Raw genomic sequence first — 19,909 nt, 5'->3', positions numbered from 1 at the left:
TTGGAGCCCAGTGTTGGGATCTTTATAGGCTACAGAAATATCTTACTTAAGGAAACTGTATTTCTAGTCTGTTGATGTTAAACAAAATAAATTGAGTCCCACACGTACACAGCTCTCAGTCCAAACGCCACTTCATCTAAATCCTAGGCCACACATGTGACTCACTTTTTTCTTCAATAGCATGTGTCAACACAAGTAATCTGGAAGGCAAGCGTTAAAAATTCCGACCACTGTTAAGGAATGGTTCGTCAAGATATAACGCTAGCAAACAGTCCTAGAACTAGAGTGGAAGAACCTTAGGGAAACTAGTCTGAGAACAAGCTAGGCCAAAGACATTCTTCAAAATTAGGCAGAGCACTAAGAGCTTTCGTTAGCTGTGCTAATCTAATGAGCATGACTCTCTTTTTTATTACCAGGGTGTCCATAGTAGTGGAAGTTGTAGAAACGTTAGTCAATGAGCAGTCTGGTCATATACTGAAGCATGTTTCTCGTCCTTGCAGCAAGTCTGATGAACGGGTAGCGAAGAACGAAGATTGGTCTGGGCCACCTGCTGCACCACCACCACCACCACCACCAGCAGCAGCAGCAGCAGCAGAGGAGGGTGTTGCAAGAGAGATGTCCGTGGACACCCTGAGCCTTGTCGCTGGTAAGTGGGGCAACTTCTTGTATGCAATTTAGTAGGCGCCGCTACTTCCTGCACACCTGTACCACACCCTGGAAAAGTCACAAACGTTCATGTGAGGCAAGCACTGTACTGTTTAGACCCAATCCTGTGACCTAGCCTTTGCTTCAGTCTGCAGAATTTTGCCAGCGAATGCAAAAATTATGGAAACCGTTTTGAGGAACTTCAGAAGTTTCATCCAAAGTCTATGATCGTATATAGCTATAGGTCTCAGAACTCTAGTTGGCTTCATGGAGCTGTGAAGGTTAGATAGATTCTTACACTTTTCTGTGCCGAATAAGCGCTTCTGATGAGGTTTCCTCGATACCTCTGTCTGAGTAAAGAACTTATTCGGCAGATGATAAAATTGTCGCAGGTTCTTTTTTTGTGCTCCGGTTTTGACCCAAGCACATAGTGAATTAAATCAGAAACGAGCTTTGGTTAATGCGATAGCAAAAGTATAGTCAACCGCCCCACATTAAGTAGCATATGATTTTTGTGCCAATCTTAATGAAGTTCTGCCACTTCAATCATTAGCAAAACGGTATTCACCATTTTCGCAAAACTACGGTTTTAAGTTCACTTTTTTTTCTCCAGGGAGTAGTGATTGATCCATGGCTAACCTACAGAAATTCATCTTTGCTGAGAGACCTGTGAACTGACTTTGAGCTTTTTAAATGCACTTTTGAAGTTTCTCCTTAGGGCATTTCGCTTCTACATTCGCAACATTGAACACCCATTTCGAAACTGGTTCTTAAGATAAAAATTCATTTCCTGCGAGATGTCTACCTTTCTTTCTTTCTTTATTTATTTATTCCTTTATAGTATTTTGATTCCTCCCCCCCCCCCCCCCAGAAGGGGGGCAGGCTGGCAGCAGCATAATACGCCGCTCTGCAGCCTACAGATAAATTTAAAAAACATAATTAGATGATATAACAGTATAAAGAGGTGATAAAATGGTGACTGTTTAAAACTTGTACATGGCAAAAAAGTTGTGAAGAAAAATAAAAAGCAAAGAGGTCAGTGAGGTTGATTAAAAACGCTTAGGAAACAGACAGGCACAATTAAAAAACATGGTGACAGTCTGGTTTCTGTTCACAACACTTTAAAAAGGGGACGTACAACACTGAACACTCATGGAAAATGCTGCACTATAGAGTACAATGGCATATGGGTATGGAGTGGTGGCGGTCGGGGGGGGGGGGGCAAATAAGGGGGAGGGGGAAGCCAATAGAGGAAGAGGGCACAGAAAAAGGGGGGGGGGGGGGCGGAGCAGGGCGGGTGCGACAAAGGAGTTGGGAAGACAGTGATATCTACCATTCCATCAAACTGTAGAATCTTAATGCAGTACTCTTCCACTGCGATATCAACAGTTAGGTCGACAGATAGTTGACAAAGCACATATTTAACAAAATCACTTCCAAACTGACTACAAATTATATTGCCTGAAAATAAATAAATTAATTAATGAAGCACCCAGAAGACTTGGCTGGATGTCAAGTGTGACTTTGTATACCTGTACACCATCGATGGTAAGTAAACGATTAGAGTGGCAGTTCTCTGTGACTGGTAGAATGGCCCACCAGAGTGCCCTAGTGTTAGAAATCTTACAGACATAGCTACATACAGGCATTGTATTAAATCCAATGGCGACATGTGAAAATTTGTGTTGGACCAGAACTCGAATCCGGATGCTTCACTTCTCTATAGCAGTTCCTTTAATCACTTAAGGCACCTGAGCACAGCTCCTGCCCTGCCCAAATTCCTACATGCCACACACTACAGATGTAGTGTCCTCTGTCCATTATCACCCATCACATGAGTCGCACAAGTATTCAGACAAGTAAGTGCATCCCCACAGAAGATATTATTTTGAGGTGTCTGTTCTTTTGGATATGTTAGAAAGAACAGACACCGTACATACATACTTGCATTACTGTTGTTCATATTTAGTGTTGTTACTAGGCCTGGTAAAATTATAAGAGGCAAAACAGTGTCAACATTAAGTGATGACTGTGAAGGGCACAGAGACTCTGTGAACTGATGTGAAACGGAGTTATAGCGCCTGACAGAGATTCAAAGAGTCCTCATGGCAGGTGTAAGTTTTTGAAACATTCAGATGTGACAGTGGCCCGGTGGTGGACTGCAAGGGAATATGAATGTGAATAAAATGTGTGTGAAATCTTATGGGACTTAACTGCTAAGGTCATCTGTCCCTAAGCTTACACACTACTTAACCTAACTTATCCTAAGGAGAAACACACACACCCATGCCCGAGGGAGGACTCCCACCTCCACCAGGACCAGCCACACAGTCCATGACTGCAGTGCCTTAGACCGCTCGGCTAATCCTGCATGGCAGGGAATATGAGGGCAGGCATACTCATCATCATGATTCCAATGAAACACTTATGATTACACCACAAGGGAGATTCTCCTTATTGTGCACGAAACATATTGTAACCCTTAGATATCCTTGTCTGCTATCTGAGAACAGTTAATGGACTCCCTCTACATTCTGTGTCATCCTGCAACATTGGTCAGAGACAACCAGCAGCCAGACTAGGGGATTACTATGCCATGTGTGGGCTGGCATTAACACTACAACACAAAAGGCTGCATTTGGAGTATTACTGTATGATTCTTCCAGTGTAGGGAAAAATCGGGTATCACTTCCGGTCATGGCTGGTAATGACCAAGGGAACTCTGACAGCACAATAGTATGTCACTTACATCCTGCATTTTCATATGGTGCCTTCTATGAGACAGTATCATGGCGCCATTTTTCAAGAGGACAACGATCGTCCACATGCAACATGCGTCCCCATCAGCTCTCTGTGTTATGTTTAGTTATTAGCTCTGTACCCACTAGAATATATGAGACATCATCTCGTACGCCATCTCAATCCCAGTGAAACTATCCAGGATATCAAGGACCAGTTACATCAGCTGTGGACTAGCTAGCTTGTGTCAGGACTGGGTCAACAGTTTTATGACACAATTCTGTACTGAACCAATACATGCACCCAGTCCAGTAATCTGGCAACCCCTTAAAATTAACCCACAAGAGGTGCACTCCTTTGTCTAGAGTTGAGATATTTACGGCGAAGTCTTAGGATGCTCTTGCTCGCACTGTTTCATGGTTTACTCTCATCGCAGGCAGCTGGGGTACACTGATTCCATACCGGAGGGGGGAGAGGGGGTTATGGGGTGGTGGCAGGAAAGTAATCCGGCCATCCCATAAAATTACCCATGACAGTTCTGTACTAAACACTGCCAACCCTGTGCATGATGCAGAACAAAGGCAGTCTCAAAAGAAGAAGTAATTAATGAATAAAAGTGAAAAATTCATATTCATGAAAAGTCAGTTGTCAAAATGAAAAGATGTAAGGATAGAAACGTCTTCTGAAATGTTACTTTCACTGTCAATTGATGCTGAAAGAAGCCAATTGCATTTACACATGCAAATACTTTCATTTCCAAATAAGTTCTTGTTAGTTCCCTTTCTATAAATATTCATCACAGAGGAACTAACACCATTGATAAAATTTACTGTTTTAGATACACTTCCTCCAATGGCCCGAAACAATATTTTTGTCCCTTTTTGCAGGTAGGATAAATAGTCATCCTAATTGGACTAACATGGTTGAGAGGTTAGCGAAATAAGAGATTATCAGGAGCAGTCAAGAGTACGATGAGATCCAGAACATGTCATCTGTAATCGAAGTAAAATGAAGCATTAAGACACAAACGGATAACATCTTCCTCTATCAGAGGACATCGCTGTAGTGGAGTCCAAGTTGCACTGTTTGACTAAAATAGAGAAATGTCCAGAAAAGGCGGAGGAGACAAAATGAAATTTCATGAGTTGAGAGGATACATGATGCTATTTCAGTGATTAACACACTGAGTCAAAATTACTTCATTTATCAGCAAGATGCTGAAATCCCTCCTGCCTGGATGCATGATCTAAATTGGTTAGAAAGGGTTTCTCCTGAGGTATCCCAACCCACAACAATTGTAATCGAACTTGATATTCTGGATACAGGAATGACGACGACGTTGATGTTCGAACTGGTCTAAATCATGCACCATCAGAGATAGTTCTAGGGATCTTGCAGGCCATAGGGGTATCTCAGTTACGCAGACAGGATATATGTCCATGTGTAGATAGGCATTGTGCTGTTAAAAAAATGCAACATGATACTGTCACATGAGAGATAATGCATGATAGTGCAGCATGTCCATGTCAAACCAGTGTGCCATCACAGTTCAGTTAATCTCTACCAGCCATGTCCTGAAATGATATCTGATAGCTCCTCTCAATATGAGACCAGGTGCAAACAAATTGTGTCTATCCAAACCAGTGGATGAATGGGACCACTCCCCATGCCGCCACCACACTCGTTGACCATAGTCGTCAGGGTAACGTAGAACAACGATTTATTGCTGAACTCAGTGCAAAGCCATTCGTGAGCAGTCTGTACTTCCCAGTCATGGCATCACTCCAGATGGATCCATTTGTGTTGTAGTGTAAACAGTAGCCTACGCATGTGTGTGTGTGTGTGTGTGTGTGTGTGTGTGTGTGTGTGTGTGTGTGTGTGTGTGTGTTCAATTTTAAACCAATGTGACATCTTGACACTGCATTATTTGACCATCCAACCCAATGGACGCCCATTGTGAGGCTACCTTCAGTCCAGTCAGGAGCTGGTAATGCTGTCTCTCATGTGTACGCAGCATATCAATGTCATTTACAGTGACCACTCAACATTTGAAGCTGTTCACGTTCCTTATATATCCTACCAGTTCTGGTACAACACCAAACATGAACACCACTAACACAGTTTGGTGGCCATTCTGTCTTAGAGAATTGCTACACAAATTTTTTAGAAATACGTGGATTCCGAATGAGATTTTCACTCTGCAGAGGAGTGTGCGATAATATGAAACTTCAAGACTTCGAGTCTTCGTCCGGCACACAGTTTTAATCTGTCAGGAAGTTTTAAATGCATGGATTGTGTGAACATAGACGCAGTTACATTGTTATCTGACCATGGTTTCTGGGAGTTTCACTCTTTTTTTATAAGGCAGTGGATATACGACAACTCCACATGTATACTAGGTGAACTATAGTGCAAGGTGCTTATGAAGAGTTGGCACTTCTAAAATTCAAGCAATAACAATTTAAACCACATGTTTACATAACTAGGAGAGTGGGCTCACTATATCGCAATACAGAGTGTGAGATGACGTTAACCACATCGTGTTTGCCTACCAGCGACGGAAATACGGAACATGCATACTACTTCATCAGATTCTGTATGTGGGATACAAGAGACCTTCCACCATCTCACCGCTTCTGCCTGATACCGATGTCATTGCCTTGAACCTATTATCGAGCATCCTCATTGCAGACAATATGGAAATAAGACAGTTATTCCTCAAAAAAAAAATAAACCCACTGTGATGACCTATGCAGTCAGCAACTCTGAAATTAATGTGTGTGTGTGTGTGTGTGTGTGTGAGTGTGTGTGTGTGTGTGTGTGAGATAGTGTAGTCGAGGGATGAAAATTTTCTGAACTTATGCTGCAAAGATAGAACTGCTTGTATGGTGTGTTGGATGGCTGTATGACTGTCTTAACCAGCATAAAATAAAATAAAATTTACAGCAATGGATAAAATGCTTACTATCCACTCTCCAAAACACTACAAAATTGCTCCACCACTGCTCAGCATGTAACACAAGAACTAAGCTATTTGCTGTAGATACTCACGCGACATTTGTGTTTTGATCATAATAACATTTTACCTGATGTTTTCTACACTGTAAACTTACAGCTCTCTTGGTGTAAACAGTTGAGATTAAATTTACTGCACAGCTAACTAATCAGTTTTGTAAATTTTATTGTGTTCTTACACCAGTTTATATTTCTTACCTTTGTAAACAAGGGTGCATTTTCATGCAAGTTAATCTTTTTCTTTACAGTGCACTCAGGCATGTCAGATATACAGGAATTTGTTTTGCCCGAAGTGGAGCCAGCATTCTGCTCGCTGGAGGTTGAGCATGAGAAGTAGACTGGTTAGTATACAATCAACACTGCTGTGATATTGCGTTCATAAACTTGTTTATATTGTTTTAGCTCTGTCAATTTGGGTACATTTTGATAAACTTTATCCCTTTTGTTCGCAGCCTTCTCAAGCATGTTAGCCGGGAGTGTGCCAATTTTGGCCCCAAAGAACACCTGTTCTGCACACTCCACAATACGGCCCGCAGGGCCAGCACAACTCAGACCTGTAGGCCAGGAAGAAGCTGGATTTAGTCCAGAGCAGCAAGTATTCCGCTCACCACGCGAAACGCCATTCAGGCTAGAGCACAATAACTAGGATGGTGAGTATATGATCCAGTCTGCTTGATATTTTGTACACACACTTGTTTATATTTTTTACCCCTATCGATATGGGTACATCTTGATAACATGTAACCTTTTTGTTCACAGTCTACGCATTCCTGCTGGACAGAAGAGTGACTATACTGGCCCAGAGCAGCAAGTGTTGTGCTGTCTAAACAAAACACCCTTCAGGACCAAGCACTGGTCTGGGCTGTTGGCCTGAAAGGATCTGACTATAGCGTGGAGCAGCAAGTCTTCTCAAGCATGTTAGCCGGGAGTGTGCCAATTTTGGCCCCAAGGAACACCTGTTCTGCACACTCCACAATACGGCCCGCAGGGCCAGCACTACTCAGACCTGTAGGCCGGGAAGAAGCTGGATTTAGTCCAGAGCAGCAAGCATTCCGCTCACCACACGAAACGCCATTCAGACTAGAGCACATTAAGTAGGATGGTAAGTATATAATCCAGTCTGCTTGATATTTTGTACACACACTTGTTTATATTTTTTACCCCTATCGATACGGGTACATCTTGATAACATGTAACCTTTTTGTTCACAGTCTACGCATTCCTGCTGGACAGAAGAGTGACTATACTGGCCCAGAGCAGCAAGTGTTGTGCTGTCTAAACAAAACACCCTTCAGGACCAAGCACTGGTCTGGGCTGTTGGCCTGAAAGGATCTGACTATAGCGTGGAGCAGCAAGTCTTCTCAAGCATGTTAGCCGGGAGTGTGCCAATTTTGGCCCCAAGGACCACCTGTTCTGCACACTCCACAATACGGCCCGCAGGGCCAGCACTACTCAGACCTGTAGGCCGGGAAGAAGCTGGATTTAGTCCAGAGCAGCAAGCATTCCGCTCACCACACGAAACGCCATTCAGACTAGAGCACAATAAGTAGGATGGTGAGTATATGATCCAGTCCGCTTGATATTTTGTACACACACTTGTTTATATTTTTTACCCCTATCGATATGGGTACATCTTGATAACATGTAACCTTTTTGTTCACAGTCTACGCATTTCTGCTGGACAGAAGAGTGACTATACTGGCCCAGAGCAGCGAGTGTTGTGCTGTCTAAACAAAACACCCGTCAGGACCAAGCACTGGTCTGGGCTGTTGGCCTGAAAGGATCTGACTATAGCGTGGAGCAGCAAGTCTTCTCAAGCATGTTAGCCGGGAGTGTGCCAATTTTGGCCCCAAGGAACACCTGTTCTGCACACTCCACAATACGGCCCGCAGGGCCAGCACTACTCAGACCTGTAGGCCGCGAAGAAGCTGGATTTAGTCCAGAGCAGCAAGCATTCCGCTCACCACACGAAACGCCATTCAGACTAGAGCGCAATAAGTAGGATGGTGAGTATATGATCCAGTCCGCTTGATATTTTGTACACACACTTGTTTATATTTTTTACCCCTATCGATACGGGTACATCTTGATAACATGTAACCTTTTTGTTCACAGTCTACGCATTCCTGCTGGACAGAAGAGTGACTATACTGGCCCAGAGCAGACAGTGTTGTGCTGTCTAAACAAAACACCCTTCAGGACCAAGAACTGGTCTGGGCTGTTGGCCTGAAAGGATCTGACTATAGCGTGGAGCAGCAAGTCTTCTCAAGCATGTTAGCCGGGAGTGTGCCAATTTTGGCCCCAAGGAACACCTGTTCTGCACACTCCACAATACGGCCCGCAGGGCCAGCACTACTCAGACCTGTAGGCCGGGAAGAAGCTGGATTTAGTCCAGAGCAGCAAGCATTCCGCTCACCACACGAAACGCCATTCAGACTAGAGCACAATAAGTAGGATGGTGAGTATATGATCCAGTCCGCTTGATATTTTGTACACACACTTGTTTATATTTTTTACCCCTATCGATACGGGTATATCTTGATAACATGTAACCTTTTTGTTCACAGTCTACGCATTCCTGCTGGACAGAAGAGTGACTATACTGGCCCAGAGCAGCAAGTGTTGTGCTGTCTAAACAAAACACCCTACAGGACCAAGCACTGGTCTGGGCTGTTGGCCTGAAAGGATCTGACTATAGCGTGGAGCAGCAAGTCTTCTCAAGCATGTTAGCCGGGAGTGTGCCAATTTTGGCCCCAAGGAACACCTGTTCTGCACACTCCACAATACGGCCCGCAGGGCCAGCACTACTCAGACCTGTAGGCCGGGAAGAAGCTGGATTTAGTCCAGAGCAGCAAGCATTCCGCTCACCACACGAAACGCCATTCAGACTAGAGCACAATAAGTAGGATGGTGAGTATATGATCCAGTCCGCTTGATATTTTGTACACACACTTGTTTATATTTTTTACCCCTATCGATATGGGTACATCTTGATAACATGTAACCTTTTTGTTCACAGTCTACGCATTTCTGCTGGACAGAAGAGTGACTATACTGGCCCAGAGCAGCAAGTGTTGTGCTGTCTAAACAAAACACCCTTCAGGACCAAGCACTGGTCTGGGCTGTTGGCCTGAAAGGATCTGACTATAGCGTGGAGCAGCAAGTCTTCTCAAGCATGTTAGCCGGGAGTGTGCCAATTTTGGCCCCAAGGACCACCTGTTCTGCACACTCCACAATACGGCCCGCAGGGCCAGCACTACTCAGACCTGTAGGCCGGGAAGAAGCTGGATTTAGTCCAGAGCAGCAAGCATTCCGCTCACCACACGAAACGCCATTCAGACTAGAGCACAATAAGTAGGATGGTGAGTATATGATCCAGTCCGCTTGATATTTTGTACACACACTTGTTTATATTTTTTACCCCTATCGATATGGGTACATCTTGATAACATGTAACCTTTTTGTTCACAGTCTACGCATTTCTGCTGGACAGAAGAGTGACTATACTGGCCCAGAGCAGCAAGTGTTGTGCTGTCTAAACAAAACACCCTTCAGGACCAAGCACTGGTCTGGGCTGTTGGCCTGAAAGGATCTGACTATAGCGTGGAGCAGCAAGTCTTCTCAAGCATGTTAGCCGGGAGTGTGCCAATTTTGGCCCCAAGGAACACCTGTTCTGCACACTCCACAATACGGCCCGCAGGGCCAGCACTACTCAGACCTGTAGGCCGGGAAGAAGCTGGATTTAGTCCAGAGCAGCAAGCATTCCGCTCACCACACGAAACGCCATTCAGACTAGAGCACAATAAGTAGGATGGTGAGTATATGATCCAGTCCGCTTGATATTTTGTACACACACTTGTTTATATTTTTTACCCCTATCGATACGGGTATATCTTGATAACATGTAACCTTTTTGTTCACAGTCTACGCATTCCTGCTGGACAGAAGAGTGACTATACTGGCCCAGAGCAGACAGTGTTGTGCTGTCTAAACAAAACACCCTTCAGGACCAAGAACTGGTCTGGGCTGTTGGCCTGAAAGGATCTGACTATAGCGTGGAGCAGCAAGTCTTCTCAAGCATGTTAGCCGGGAGTGTGCCAATTTTGGCCCCAAGGAACACCTGTTCTGCACACTCCACAATACGGCCCGCAGGGCCAGCACTACTCAGACCTGTAGGCCGGGAAGAAGCTGGATTTAGTCCAGAGCAGCAAGCATTCCGCTCACCACACGAAACGCCATTCAGACTAGAGCACAATAAGTAGGATGGTGAGTATATGATCCAGTCCGCTTGATATTTTGTACACACACTTGTTTATATTTTTTACCCCTATCGATATGGGTACATCTTGATAACATGTAACCTTTTTGTTCACAGTCTACGCATTTCTGCTGGACAGAAGAGTGACTATACTGGCCCAGAGCAGCAAGTGTTGTGCTGTCTAAACAAAACACCCTTCAGGACCAAGCACTGGTCTGGGCTGTTGGCCTGAAAGGATCTGACTATAGCGTGGAGCAGCAAGTCTTCTCAAGCATGTTAGCCGGGAGTGTGCCAATTTTGGCCCCAAGGACCACCTGTTCTGCACACTCCACAATACGGCCCGCAGGGCCAGCACTACTCAGACCTGTAGGCCGGGAAGAAGCTGGATTTAGTCCAGAGCAGCAAGCATTCCGCTCACCACACGAAACGCCATTCAGACTAGAGCACAATAAGTAGGATGGTGAGTATATGATCCAGTCCGCTTGATATTTTGTACACACACTTGTTTATATTTTTTACCCCTATCGATATGGGTACATCTTGATAACATGTAACCTTTTTGTTCACAGTCTACGCATTTCTGCTGGACAGAAGAGTGACTATACTGGCCCAGAGCAGCGAGTGTTGTGCTGTCTAAACAAAACACCCGTCAGGACCAAGCACTGGTCTGGGCTGTTGGCCTGAAAGGATCTGACTATAGCGTGGAGCAGCAAGTCTTCTCAAGCATGTTAGCCGGGAGTGTGCCAATTTTGGCCCCAAGGAACACCTGTTCTGCACACTCCACAATACGGCCCGCAGGGCCAGCACTACTCAGACCTGTAGGCCGCGAAGAAGCTGGATTTAGTCCAGAGCAGCAAGCATTCCGCTCACCACACGAAACGCCATTCAGACTAGAGCGCAATAAGTAGGATGGTGAGTATATGATCCAGTCCGCTTGATATTTTGTACACACACTTGTTTATATTTTTTACCCCTATCGATATGGGTACATCTTGATAACATGTAACCTTTTTGTTCACAGTCTACGCATTCCTGCTGGACAGAAGAGTGACTATACTGGCCCAGAGCAGACAGTGTTGTGCTGTCTAAACAAAACACCCTTCAGGACCAAGAACTGGTCTGGGCTGTTGGCCTGAAAGGATCTGACTATAGCGTGGAGCAGCAAGTCTTCTCAAGCATGTTAGCCGGGAGTGTGCCAATTTTGGCCCCAAGGAACACCTGTTCTGCACACTCCACAATACGGCCCGCAGGGCCAGCACTACTCAGACCTGTAGGCCGGGAAGAAGCTGGATTTAGTCCAGAGCAGCAAGCATTCCGCTCACCACACGAAACGCCATTCAGACTAGAGCACAATAAGTAGGATGGTGAGTATATGATCCAGTCCGCTTGATATTTTGTACACACACTTGTTTATATTTTTTACCCCTATCGATACGGGTATATCTTGATAACATGTAACCTTTTTGTTCACAGTCTACGCATTCCTGCTGGACAGAAGAGTGACTATACTGGCCCAGAGCAGCAAGTGTTGTGCTGTCTAAACAAAACACCCTACAGGACCAAGCACTGGTCTGGGCTGTTGGCCTGAAAGGATCTGACTATAGCGTGGAGCAGCAAGTCTTCTCAAGCATGTTAGCCGGGAGTGTGCCAATTTTGGCCCCAAGGAACACCTGTTCTGCACACTCCACAATACGGCCCGCAGGGCCAGCACTACTCAGACCTGTAGGCCGGGAAGAAGCTGGATTTAGTCCAGAGCAGCAAGCATTCCGCTCACCACACGAAACGCCATTCAGACTAGAGCACAATAAGTAGGATGGTGAGTATATGATCCAGTCCGCTTGATATTTTGTACACACACTTGTTTATATTTTTTACCCCTATCGATATGGGTACATCTTGATAACATGTAACCTATTTTGTTCACAGTCTACGCATTCCTGCTGGACAGAAGAGTGACTATACTGGCCCAGAGCAGCGAGTGTTGTGCTGTCTAAACAAAACACCCGTCAGGACCAAGCACTGGTCTGGGCTGTTGGCCTGAAAGGATCTGACTATAGCGTGGAGCAGCAAGTCTTCTCAAGCATGTTAGCTGGGAGTGTGCCAATTTTGGCCCCAAGGAACACCTGTTCTGCACACTCCACAATACGGCCCGCAGGGCCAGCACTACTCAGACCTGTAGGCCGGGAAGAAGCTGGATTTAGTCCAGAGCAGCAAGCATTCCGCTCACCACACGAAACGCCATTCAGACTAGAGCACAATAAGTAGGATGGTGAGTATATGATCCAGTCCGCTTGATATTTTGTACACACACTTGTTTATATTTTTTACCCCTATCGATATGGGTACATCTTGATAACATGTAACCTATTTTGTTCACAGTCTACGCATTCCTGCTGGACAGAAGAGTGACTATACTGGCCCAGAGCAGCAAGTGTTGTGCTGTCTAAACAAAACACCCGTCAGGACCAAGCACTGGTCTGGGCTGTTGGCCTGAAAGGATCTGACTATAGCGTGGAGCAGCAAGTCTTCTCAAGCATGTTAGCTGGGAGTGTGCCAATTTTGGCCCCAAGGAACACCTGTTCTGCACACTCCACAATACGGCCCGCAGGGCCAGCACTACTCAGACCTGTAGGCCGGGAAGAAGCTGGATTTAGTCCAGAGCAGCAAGCATTCCGCTCACCACACGAAACGCCATTCAGACTAGAGCGCAATAAGTAGGATGGTGAGTATATGATCCAGTCCGCTTGATATTTTGTACACACACTTGTTTATATTTTTTACCCCTATCGATATGGGTACATCTTGATAACATGTAACCTTTTTGTTCACAGTCTACGCATTCCTGCTGGACAGAAGAGTGACTATACTGGCCCAGAGCAGACAGTGTTGTGCTGTCTAAACAAAACACCCTTCAGGACCAAGAACTGGTCTGGGCTGTTGGCCTGAAAGGATCTGACTATAGCGTGGAGCAGCAAGTCTTCTCAAGCATGTTAGCCGGGAGTGTGCCAATTTTGGCCCCAAGGAACACCTGTTCTGCACACTCCACAATACGGCCCGCAGGGCCAGCACTACTCAGACCTGTAGGCCGGGAAGAAGCTGGATTTAGTCCAGAGCAGCAAGCATTCCGCTCACCACACGAAACGCCATTCAGACTAGAGCACAATAAGTAGGATGGTGAGTATATGATCCAGTCCGCTTGATATTTTGTACACACACTTGTTTATATTTTTTACCCCTATCGATATGGGTACATCTTGATAACATGTAACCTATTTTGTTCACAGTCTACGCATTCCTGCTGGACAGAAGAGTGACTATACTGGCCCAGAGCAGCGAGTGTTGTGCTGTCTAAACAAAACACCCGTCAGGACCAAGCACTGGTCTGGGCTGTTGGCCTGAAAGGATCTGACTATAGCGTGGAGCAGCAAGTCTTCTCAAGCATGTTAGCTGGGAGTGTGCCAATTTTGGCCCCAAGGAACACCTGTTCTGCACACTCCACAATACGGCCCGCAGGGCCAGCACTACTCAGACCTGTAGGCCGGGAAGAAGCTGGATTTAGTCCAGAGCAGCAAGCATTCCGCTCACCACACGAAACGCCATTCAGACTAGAGCGCAATAAGTAGGATGGTGAGTATATGATCCAGTCCGCTTGATATTTTGTACACACACTTGTTTATATTTTTTACCCCTATCGATACGGGTATATCTTGATAACATGTAACCTTTTTGTTCACAGTCTACGCATTCCTGCTGGACAGAAGAGTGACTATACTGGCCCAGAGCAGCAAGTGTTGTGCTGTCTAAACAAAACACCCTACAGGACCAAGCACTGGTCTGGGCTGTTGGCCTGAAAGGATCTGACTATAGCGTGGAGCAGCAAGTCTTCTCAAGCATGTTAGCCGGGAGTGTGCCAATTTTGGCCCCAAGGAACACCTGTTCTGCACACTCCACAATACGGCCCGCAGGGCCAGCACTACTCAGACCTGTAGGCCGGGAAGAAGCTGGATTTAGTCCAGAGCAGCAAGCATTCCGCTCACCACACGAAACGCCATTCAGACTAGAGCACAATAAGTAGGATGGTGAGTATATGATCCAGTCCGCTTGATATTTTGTACACACACTTGTTTATATTTTTTACCCCTATCGATATGGGTACATCTTGATAACATGTAACCTATTTTGTTCACAGTCTACGCATTCCTGCTGGACAGAAGAGTGACTATACTGGCCCAGAGCAGCAAGTGTTGTGCTGTCCAAACAAAACACCCTTCAGGACCAAGCACTGGTCTGGGCTGTTGGCCTGAAAGGATCTGACTATAGCGTGGAGCAGCAAGTCTTCTCAAGCATGTTAGCCGGGAGTGTGCCAATTTTGGCCCCAAGGAGCACCTGTTCTGCACACTCCACAATACGGCCCGCAGGGCCAGCACTACTCAGACCTGTAGGCCGGGAAGAAGCTGGATTTAGTCCAGAGCAGCAAGCATTCCGCTCACCACACGAAACGCCATTCAGACTAGAGCGCAATAAGTAGGATGGTGAGTATATGATCCAGTCCGCTTGATATTTTGTACACACACTTGTTTATATTTTTTACCCCTATCGATACGGGTATATCTTGATAACATGTAACCTTTTTGTTCACAGTCTACGCATTCCTGCTGGACAGAAGAGTGACTATACTGGCCCAGAGCAGCAAGTGTTGTGCTGTCTAAACAAAACACCCTACAGGACCAAGCACTGGTCTGGGCTGTTGGCCTGAAAGGATCTGACTATAGCGTGGAGCAGCAAGTCTTCTCAAGCATGTTATCCGGGAGTGTGCCAATTTTGGCCCCAAGGAACACCTGTTCTGCACACTCCACAATACGGCCCGCAGGGCCAGCACTACTCAGACCTGTAGGCCGGGAAGAAGCTGGATTTAGTCCAGAGCAGCAAGCATTCCGCTCACCACACGAAACGCCATTCAGACTAGAGCACAATAAGTAGGATGGTGAGTATATGATCCAGTCTGCTTGATATTTTGTACACACACTTGTTTATATTTTTTACCCCTATCGATATGGGTACATCTTGATAACATGTAACCTATTTTGTTCACAGTCTACGCATTCCTGCTGGACAGAAGAGTGACTATACTGGCCCAGAGCAGCAAGTGTTGTGCTGTCTAAACAAAACACCCTTCAGGACCAAGCACTGGTCTGGGCTGTTGGCCTGAAAGGATCTGACTATAGCGTGGAGCAGCAAGTCTTCTCAAGCATGTTAGCCGGGAGTGTGCCAATTTTGGCCCCAAGGAACACCTGTTCTGCACACTCCACAATACGGCCCGCAGGGCCAGCACTACTCAGACCTGTAGGCCGGGAAGAAGCTGGATTTAGTCCAGAGCAGCAAGCATTCCGCTCACCACACGAAACGCCATTCAGACTAGAGCGCTATAAGTAGGATGGTGAGTATATGATCCAGTTCGCTTGATATTTTGTACACACACTTGTTTATATTTTTTACCCCTATCGATATGGGTACATCTTGATAACATGTAACCTTTTTGTTCACAGTCTACGCATTCCTGCTGGACAGAAGAGTGACTATACTGGCCCAGAGCAGCAAGTGTTGTGCTGTCTAAACAAAACACCCTACAGGACCAAGCACTGGTCTGGGCTGTTGGCCTGAAAGGATCTGACTATAGCGTGGAGCAGCAAGTCTTCTCAAGCATGTTAGCTGGGAGTGTGCCAATTTTGGCCCCAAGGAACACCTGTTCTGCACACTCCACAATACGGCCCGCAGGGCCAGCACTACTCAGACCTGTAGGCCGGGAAGAAGCTGGATTTAGTCCAGAGCAGCAAGCATTCCGCTCACCACACGAAACGCCATTCAGACTAGAGCACAATAAGTAGGATGGTGAGTATATGATCCAGTCTGCTTGATATTTTGTACACACACTTGTTTATATTTTTTACCCCTATCGATATGGGTACATCTTGATAACATGTAACCTTTTTGTTCACAGTCTACGCATTCCTGCTGGACAGAAGAGTGACTATACTGGCCCAGAGCAGCAAGTGTTGTGCTGTCTAAACAAAACACCCTTCAGGACCAAGCACTGGTCTGGGCTGTTGGCCTGAAAGGATCTGACTATAGCGTGGAGCAGCAAGTCTTCTCAAGCATGTTAGCCGGGAGTGTGCCAATTTTGGCCCCAAGGAACACCTGTTCTGCACACTCCACAATACGGCCTGCAGGGCCAGCACTACTCAGACCTGTAGGCCGGGAAGAAGCTGGATTTAGTCCAGAGCAGCAAGCATTCCGCTCACCACACGAAACGCCATTCAGACTAGAGCGCTATAAGTAGGATGGTGAGTATATGATCCAGTTCGCTTGATATTTTGTACACACACTTGTTTATATTTTTTACCCCTATCGATACGGGTACATCTTGATAACATGTAACCTTTTTGTTCACAGTCTACGCATTCCTGCTGGACAGAAGAGTGACTATACTGGCCCAGAGCAGCAAGTGTTGTGCTGTCTAAACAAAACACCCTTCAGGACCAAGCACTGGTCTGGGCTGTTGGCCTGAAAGGATCTGACTATAGCGTGGAGCAGCAAGTCTTCCCAAGCATGTTAGCCGGGAGTGTGCCAATTTTGGCCCCAAGGAACACCTGTTCTGCACACTCCACAATACGGCCCGCAGGGCCAGCACTACTCAGACCTGTAGGCCGGGAAGAAGCTGGATTTAGTCCAGAGCAGCAAGCATTCCGCTCACCACACGAAACGCCATTAAGACTAGAGCACAATAAGTAGGATGGTGAGTATATGATCCAGTCTGCTTGATATTTTGTACACACACTTGTTTATATTTTTTACCCCTATCGATATGGGTACATCTTGATAACATGTAACCTTTTTGTTCACAGTCTACGCATTCCTGCTGGACAGAAGAGTGACTATACTGGCCCAGAGCAGCAAGTGTTGTGCTGTCTAAACAAAACACCCTTCAGGACCAAGCACTGGTCTGGGCTGTTGGCCTGAAAGGATCTGACTATAGCGTGGAGCAGCAAGTCTTCTCAAGCATGTTAGCCAGGAGTGTGCCAATTTTGGCCACAAGGAACACCTGTTCTGCACACTCCACAATACGGCCCGCAGGGCCAGCACTACTCAGACCTGTAGGCCGGGAAGAAGCTGGATTTAGTCCAGAGCAGCAAGCATTCCGCTCACCACACGAAACGCCATTCAGACTAGAGCGCAATAAGTAGGATGGTGAGTATATGATCCAGTCCGCTTGATATTTAGTACACACACTTGTTTATATTTTTTACCCCTATCGATATGGGTACATCTTGATAACATGTAACCTTTTTGTTCACAGTCTACGCATTCCTGCTGGACAGAAGAGTGACTATACTGGCCCAGAGCAGCAAGTGTTGTGCTGTCTAAACAAAACACCCTTCAGGACCAAGCACTGGTCTGGGCTGTTGGCCTGAAAGGATCTGACTATAGCGTGGAGCAGCAAGTCTTCTCAAGCATGTTAGCCGGGAGTGTGCCAATTTTGGCCCCAAGGAACACCTGTTCTGCACACTCCACAATACGGCCCGCAGGGCCAGCACTACTCAGACCTGTAGGCCGGGAAGAAGCTGGATTTAGTCCAGAGCAGCAAGCATTCCGCTCACCACACGAAACGCCATTCAGACTAGAGCGCAATAAGTAGGATGGTGAGTATATGATCCAGTCCGCTTGATATTTTGTACACACACTTGTTTATATTTTTTACCCCTATCGATATGGGTACATCTTGATAACATGTAACCTTTTTGTTCACAGTCTACGCATTCCTGCTGGACAGAAGAGTGACTATACTGGCCCAGAGCAGCGAGTGTTGTGCTGTCTAAACAAAACACCCTTCAGGACCAAGCACTGGTCTGGGCTGTTGGCCTGAAAGGATCTGACTATAGCGTGGAGCAGCAAGTCTTCTCAAGCATGTTAGCCGGGAGTGTGCCAATTTTGGCCCCAAGGAACACCTGTTCTGCACACTCCACAATACGGCCCGCAGGGCCAGCACTACTCAGACCTGTAGGCCGGGAAGAAGCTGGATTTAGTCCAGAGCAGCAAGCATTCCGCTCACCACACGAAACGCCATTCAGACTAGAGCGCAATAAGTAGGATGGTGAGTATATGATCCAGTCCGCTTGATATTTTGTACACACACTTGTTTATATTTTTTACCCCTATCGATATGGGTACATCTTGATAACATGTAACCTTTTTGTTCACAGTCTACGCATTCCTGCTGGACAGAAGAGTGACTATACTGGCCCAGAGCAGCAAGTGTTGTGCTGTCTAAACAAAACACCCTTCAGGACCAAGCACTGGTCTGGGCTGTTGGCCTGAAAGGATCTGACTATAGCGTGGAGCAGCAAGTCTTCTCAAGCATGTTAGCCGGGTGTGTGCCAATTTTGGCCCCAAGGAACACCTGTTCTGCACACTCCACAATACGGTCCGCAGGGCCAGCACTACTCAGACCTGTAGGCCGGGAAGAAGCTGGATTTAGTCCAGAGCAGCAAGCATTCGGCTCACCACACGAAACGCCATTCAGACTAGAGCGCAATAAGTAGGATGGTGAGTATATGATCCAGTCCGCTTGATATTTTGTACACACACTTGTTTATATTTTTTACCCCTATCGATATGGGTACATCTTGATAACATGTAACCTTTTTGTTCACAGTTTACGCATTCCTGCTGGACAGAAGAGTGACTATACTGGCCCAGAGCAGCAAGTGTTGTGGTGTCTAAACAAAACACCCTTCAGGACCAAGCACTGGTCTGGGCTGTTGTCCTGAAAGGATCTGACTATAGCGTGGAGCAGCAATAATTCTGCTCGCCATGCAAAACGGCCTTCGAAATTTACCAAAGGAGCTTGAATGGTGAGTATACAATCCAGTGTCCTGTGATAATGTCTTCTTACACTGGTTTATATTTTTCACATTTATCAACTGGGGTTTATTTTATTGAAACATAGTTTTGTTGTTCACAGTTACTCAGGCCTGTTTGCTGGCAGTGTGCTGATTTTGGCCCAAAGCAGAATCTGTTCTGAACACTTGACAAAACGGCATTCAGAGCCAACCACTACTCAGATCTATTGTCCGTGAAGAAGCTGATTTCAGCCCACAGCAGGAAGCATTCTGGTCACCAGGCAAGATTGTGTTCAGACTCGACAACAGGAAGTAGGATGGTGAGTACATGATCCAGTCTGCTTGATAATTTGTT

The 19,909-nt window shown here is 46.0% G+C and overlaps 1 protein-coding gene and 1 long non-coding RNA gene across 6 annotated transcripts in view; one reads left to right on the top strand and one right to left on the bottom strand.

Annotated features, from left to right (window-relative positions):
- Positions 1-19,909, top strand: part of LOC126438132 (uncharacterized) — a 1,198,954-nt gene that overhangs the window by 367,450 nt on the left and 811,595 nt on the right. The window lies entirely within an intron of this gene.
- The window catches only part of LOC126438139 (uncharacterized), a 32,308-nt gene continuing 13,004 nt past the window's right edge, over positions 606-19,909 (bottom strand). The window contains exon 3 of the long non-coding RNA XR_007581018.1: positions 606-714. This is a non-coding gene — a long non-coding RNA (uncharacterized LOC126438139). The remainder of the gene's footprint in view (positions 715-19,909) is intronic.

The sequence above is a fragment of the Schistocerca serialis genome, unplaced genomic scaffold (assembly GCF_023864345.2).
Source record: "Schistocerca serialis cubense isolate TAMUIC-IGC-003099 unplaced genomic scaffold, iqSchSeri2.2 HiC_scaffold_1261, whole genome shotgun sequence".
Lineage (NCBI taxonomy): Eukaryota > Metazoa > Arthropoda > Insecta > Orthoptera > Acrididae > Schistocerca > Schistocerca serialis.
The sequence above is the reverse complement of the archived record's forward strand: the minus strand, read 5'-3'. Positions and strand labels throughout refer to the sequence as shown.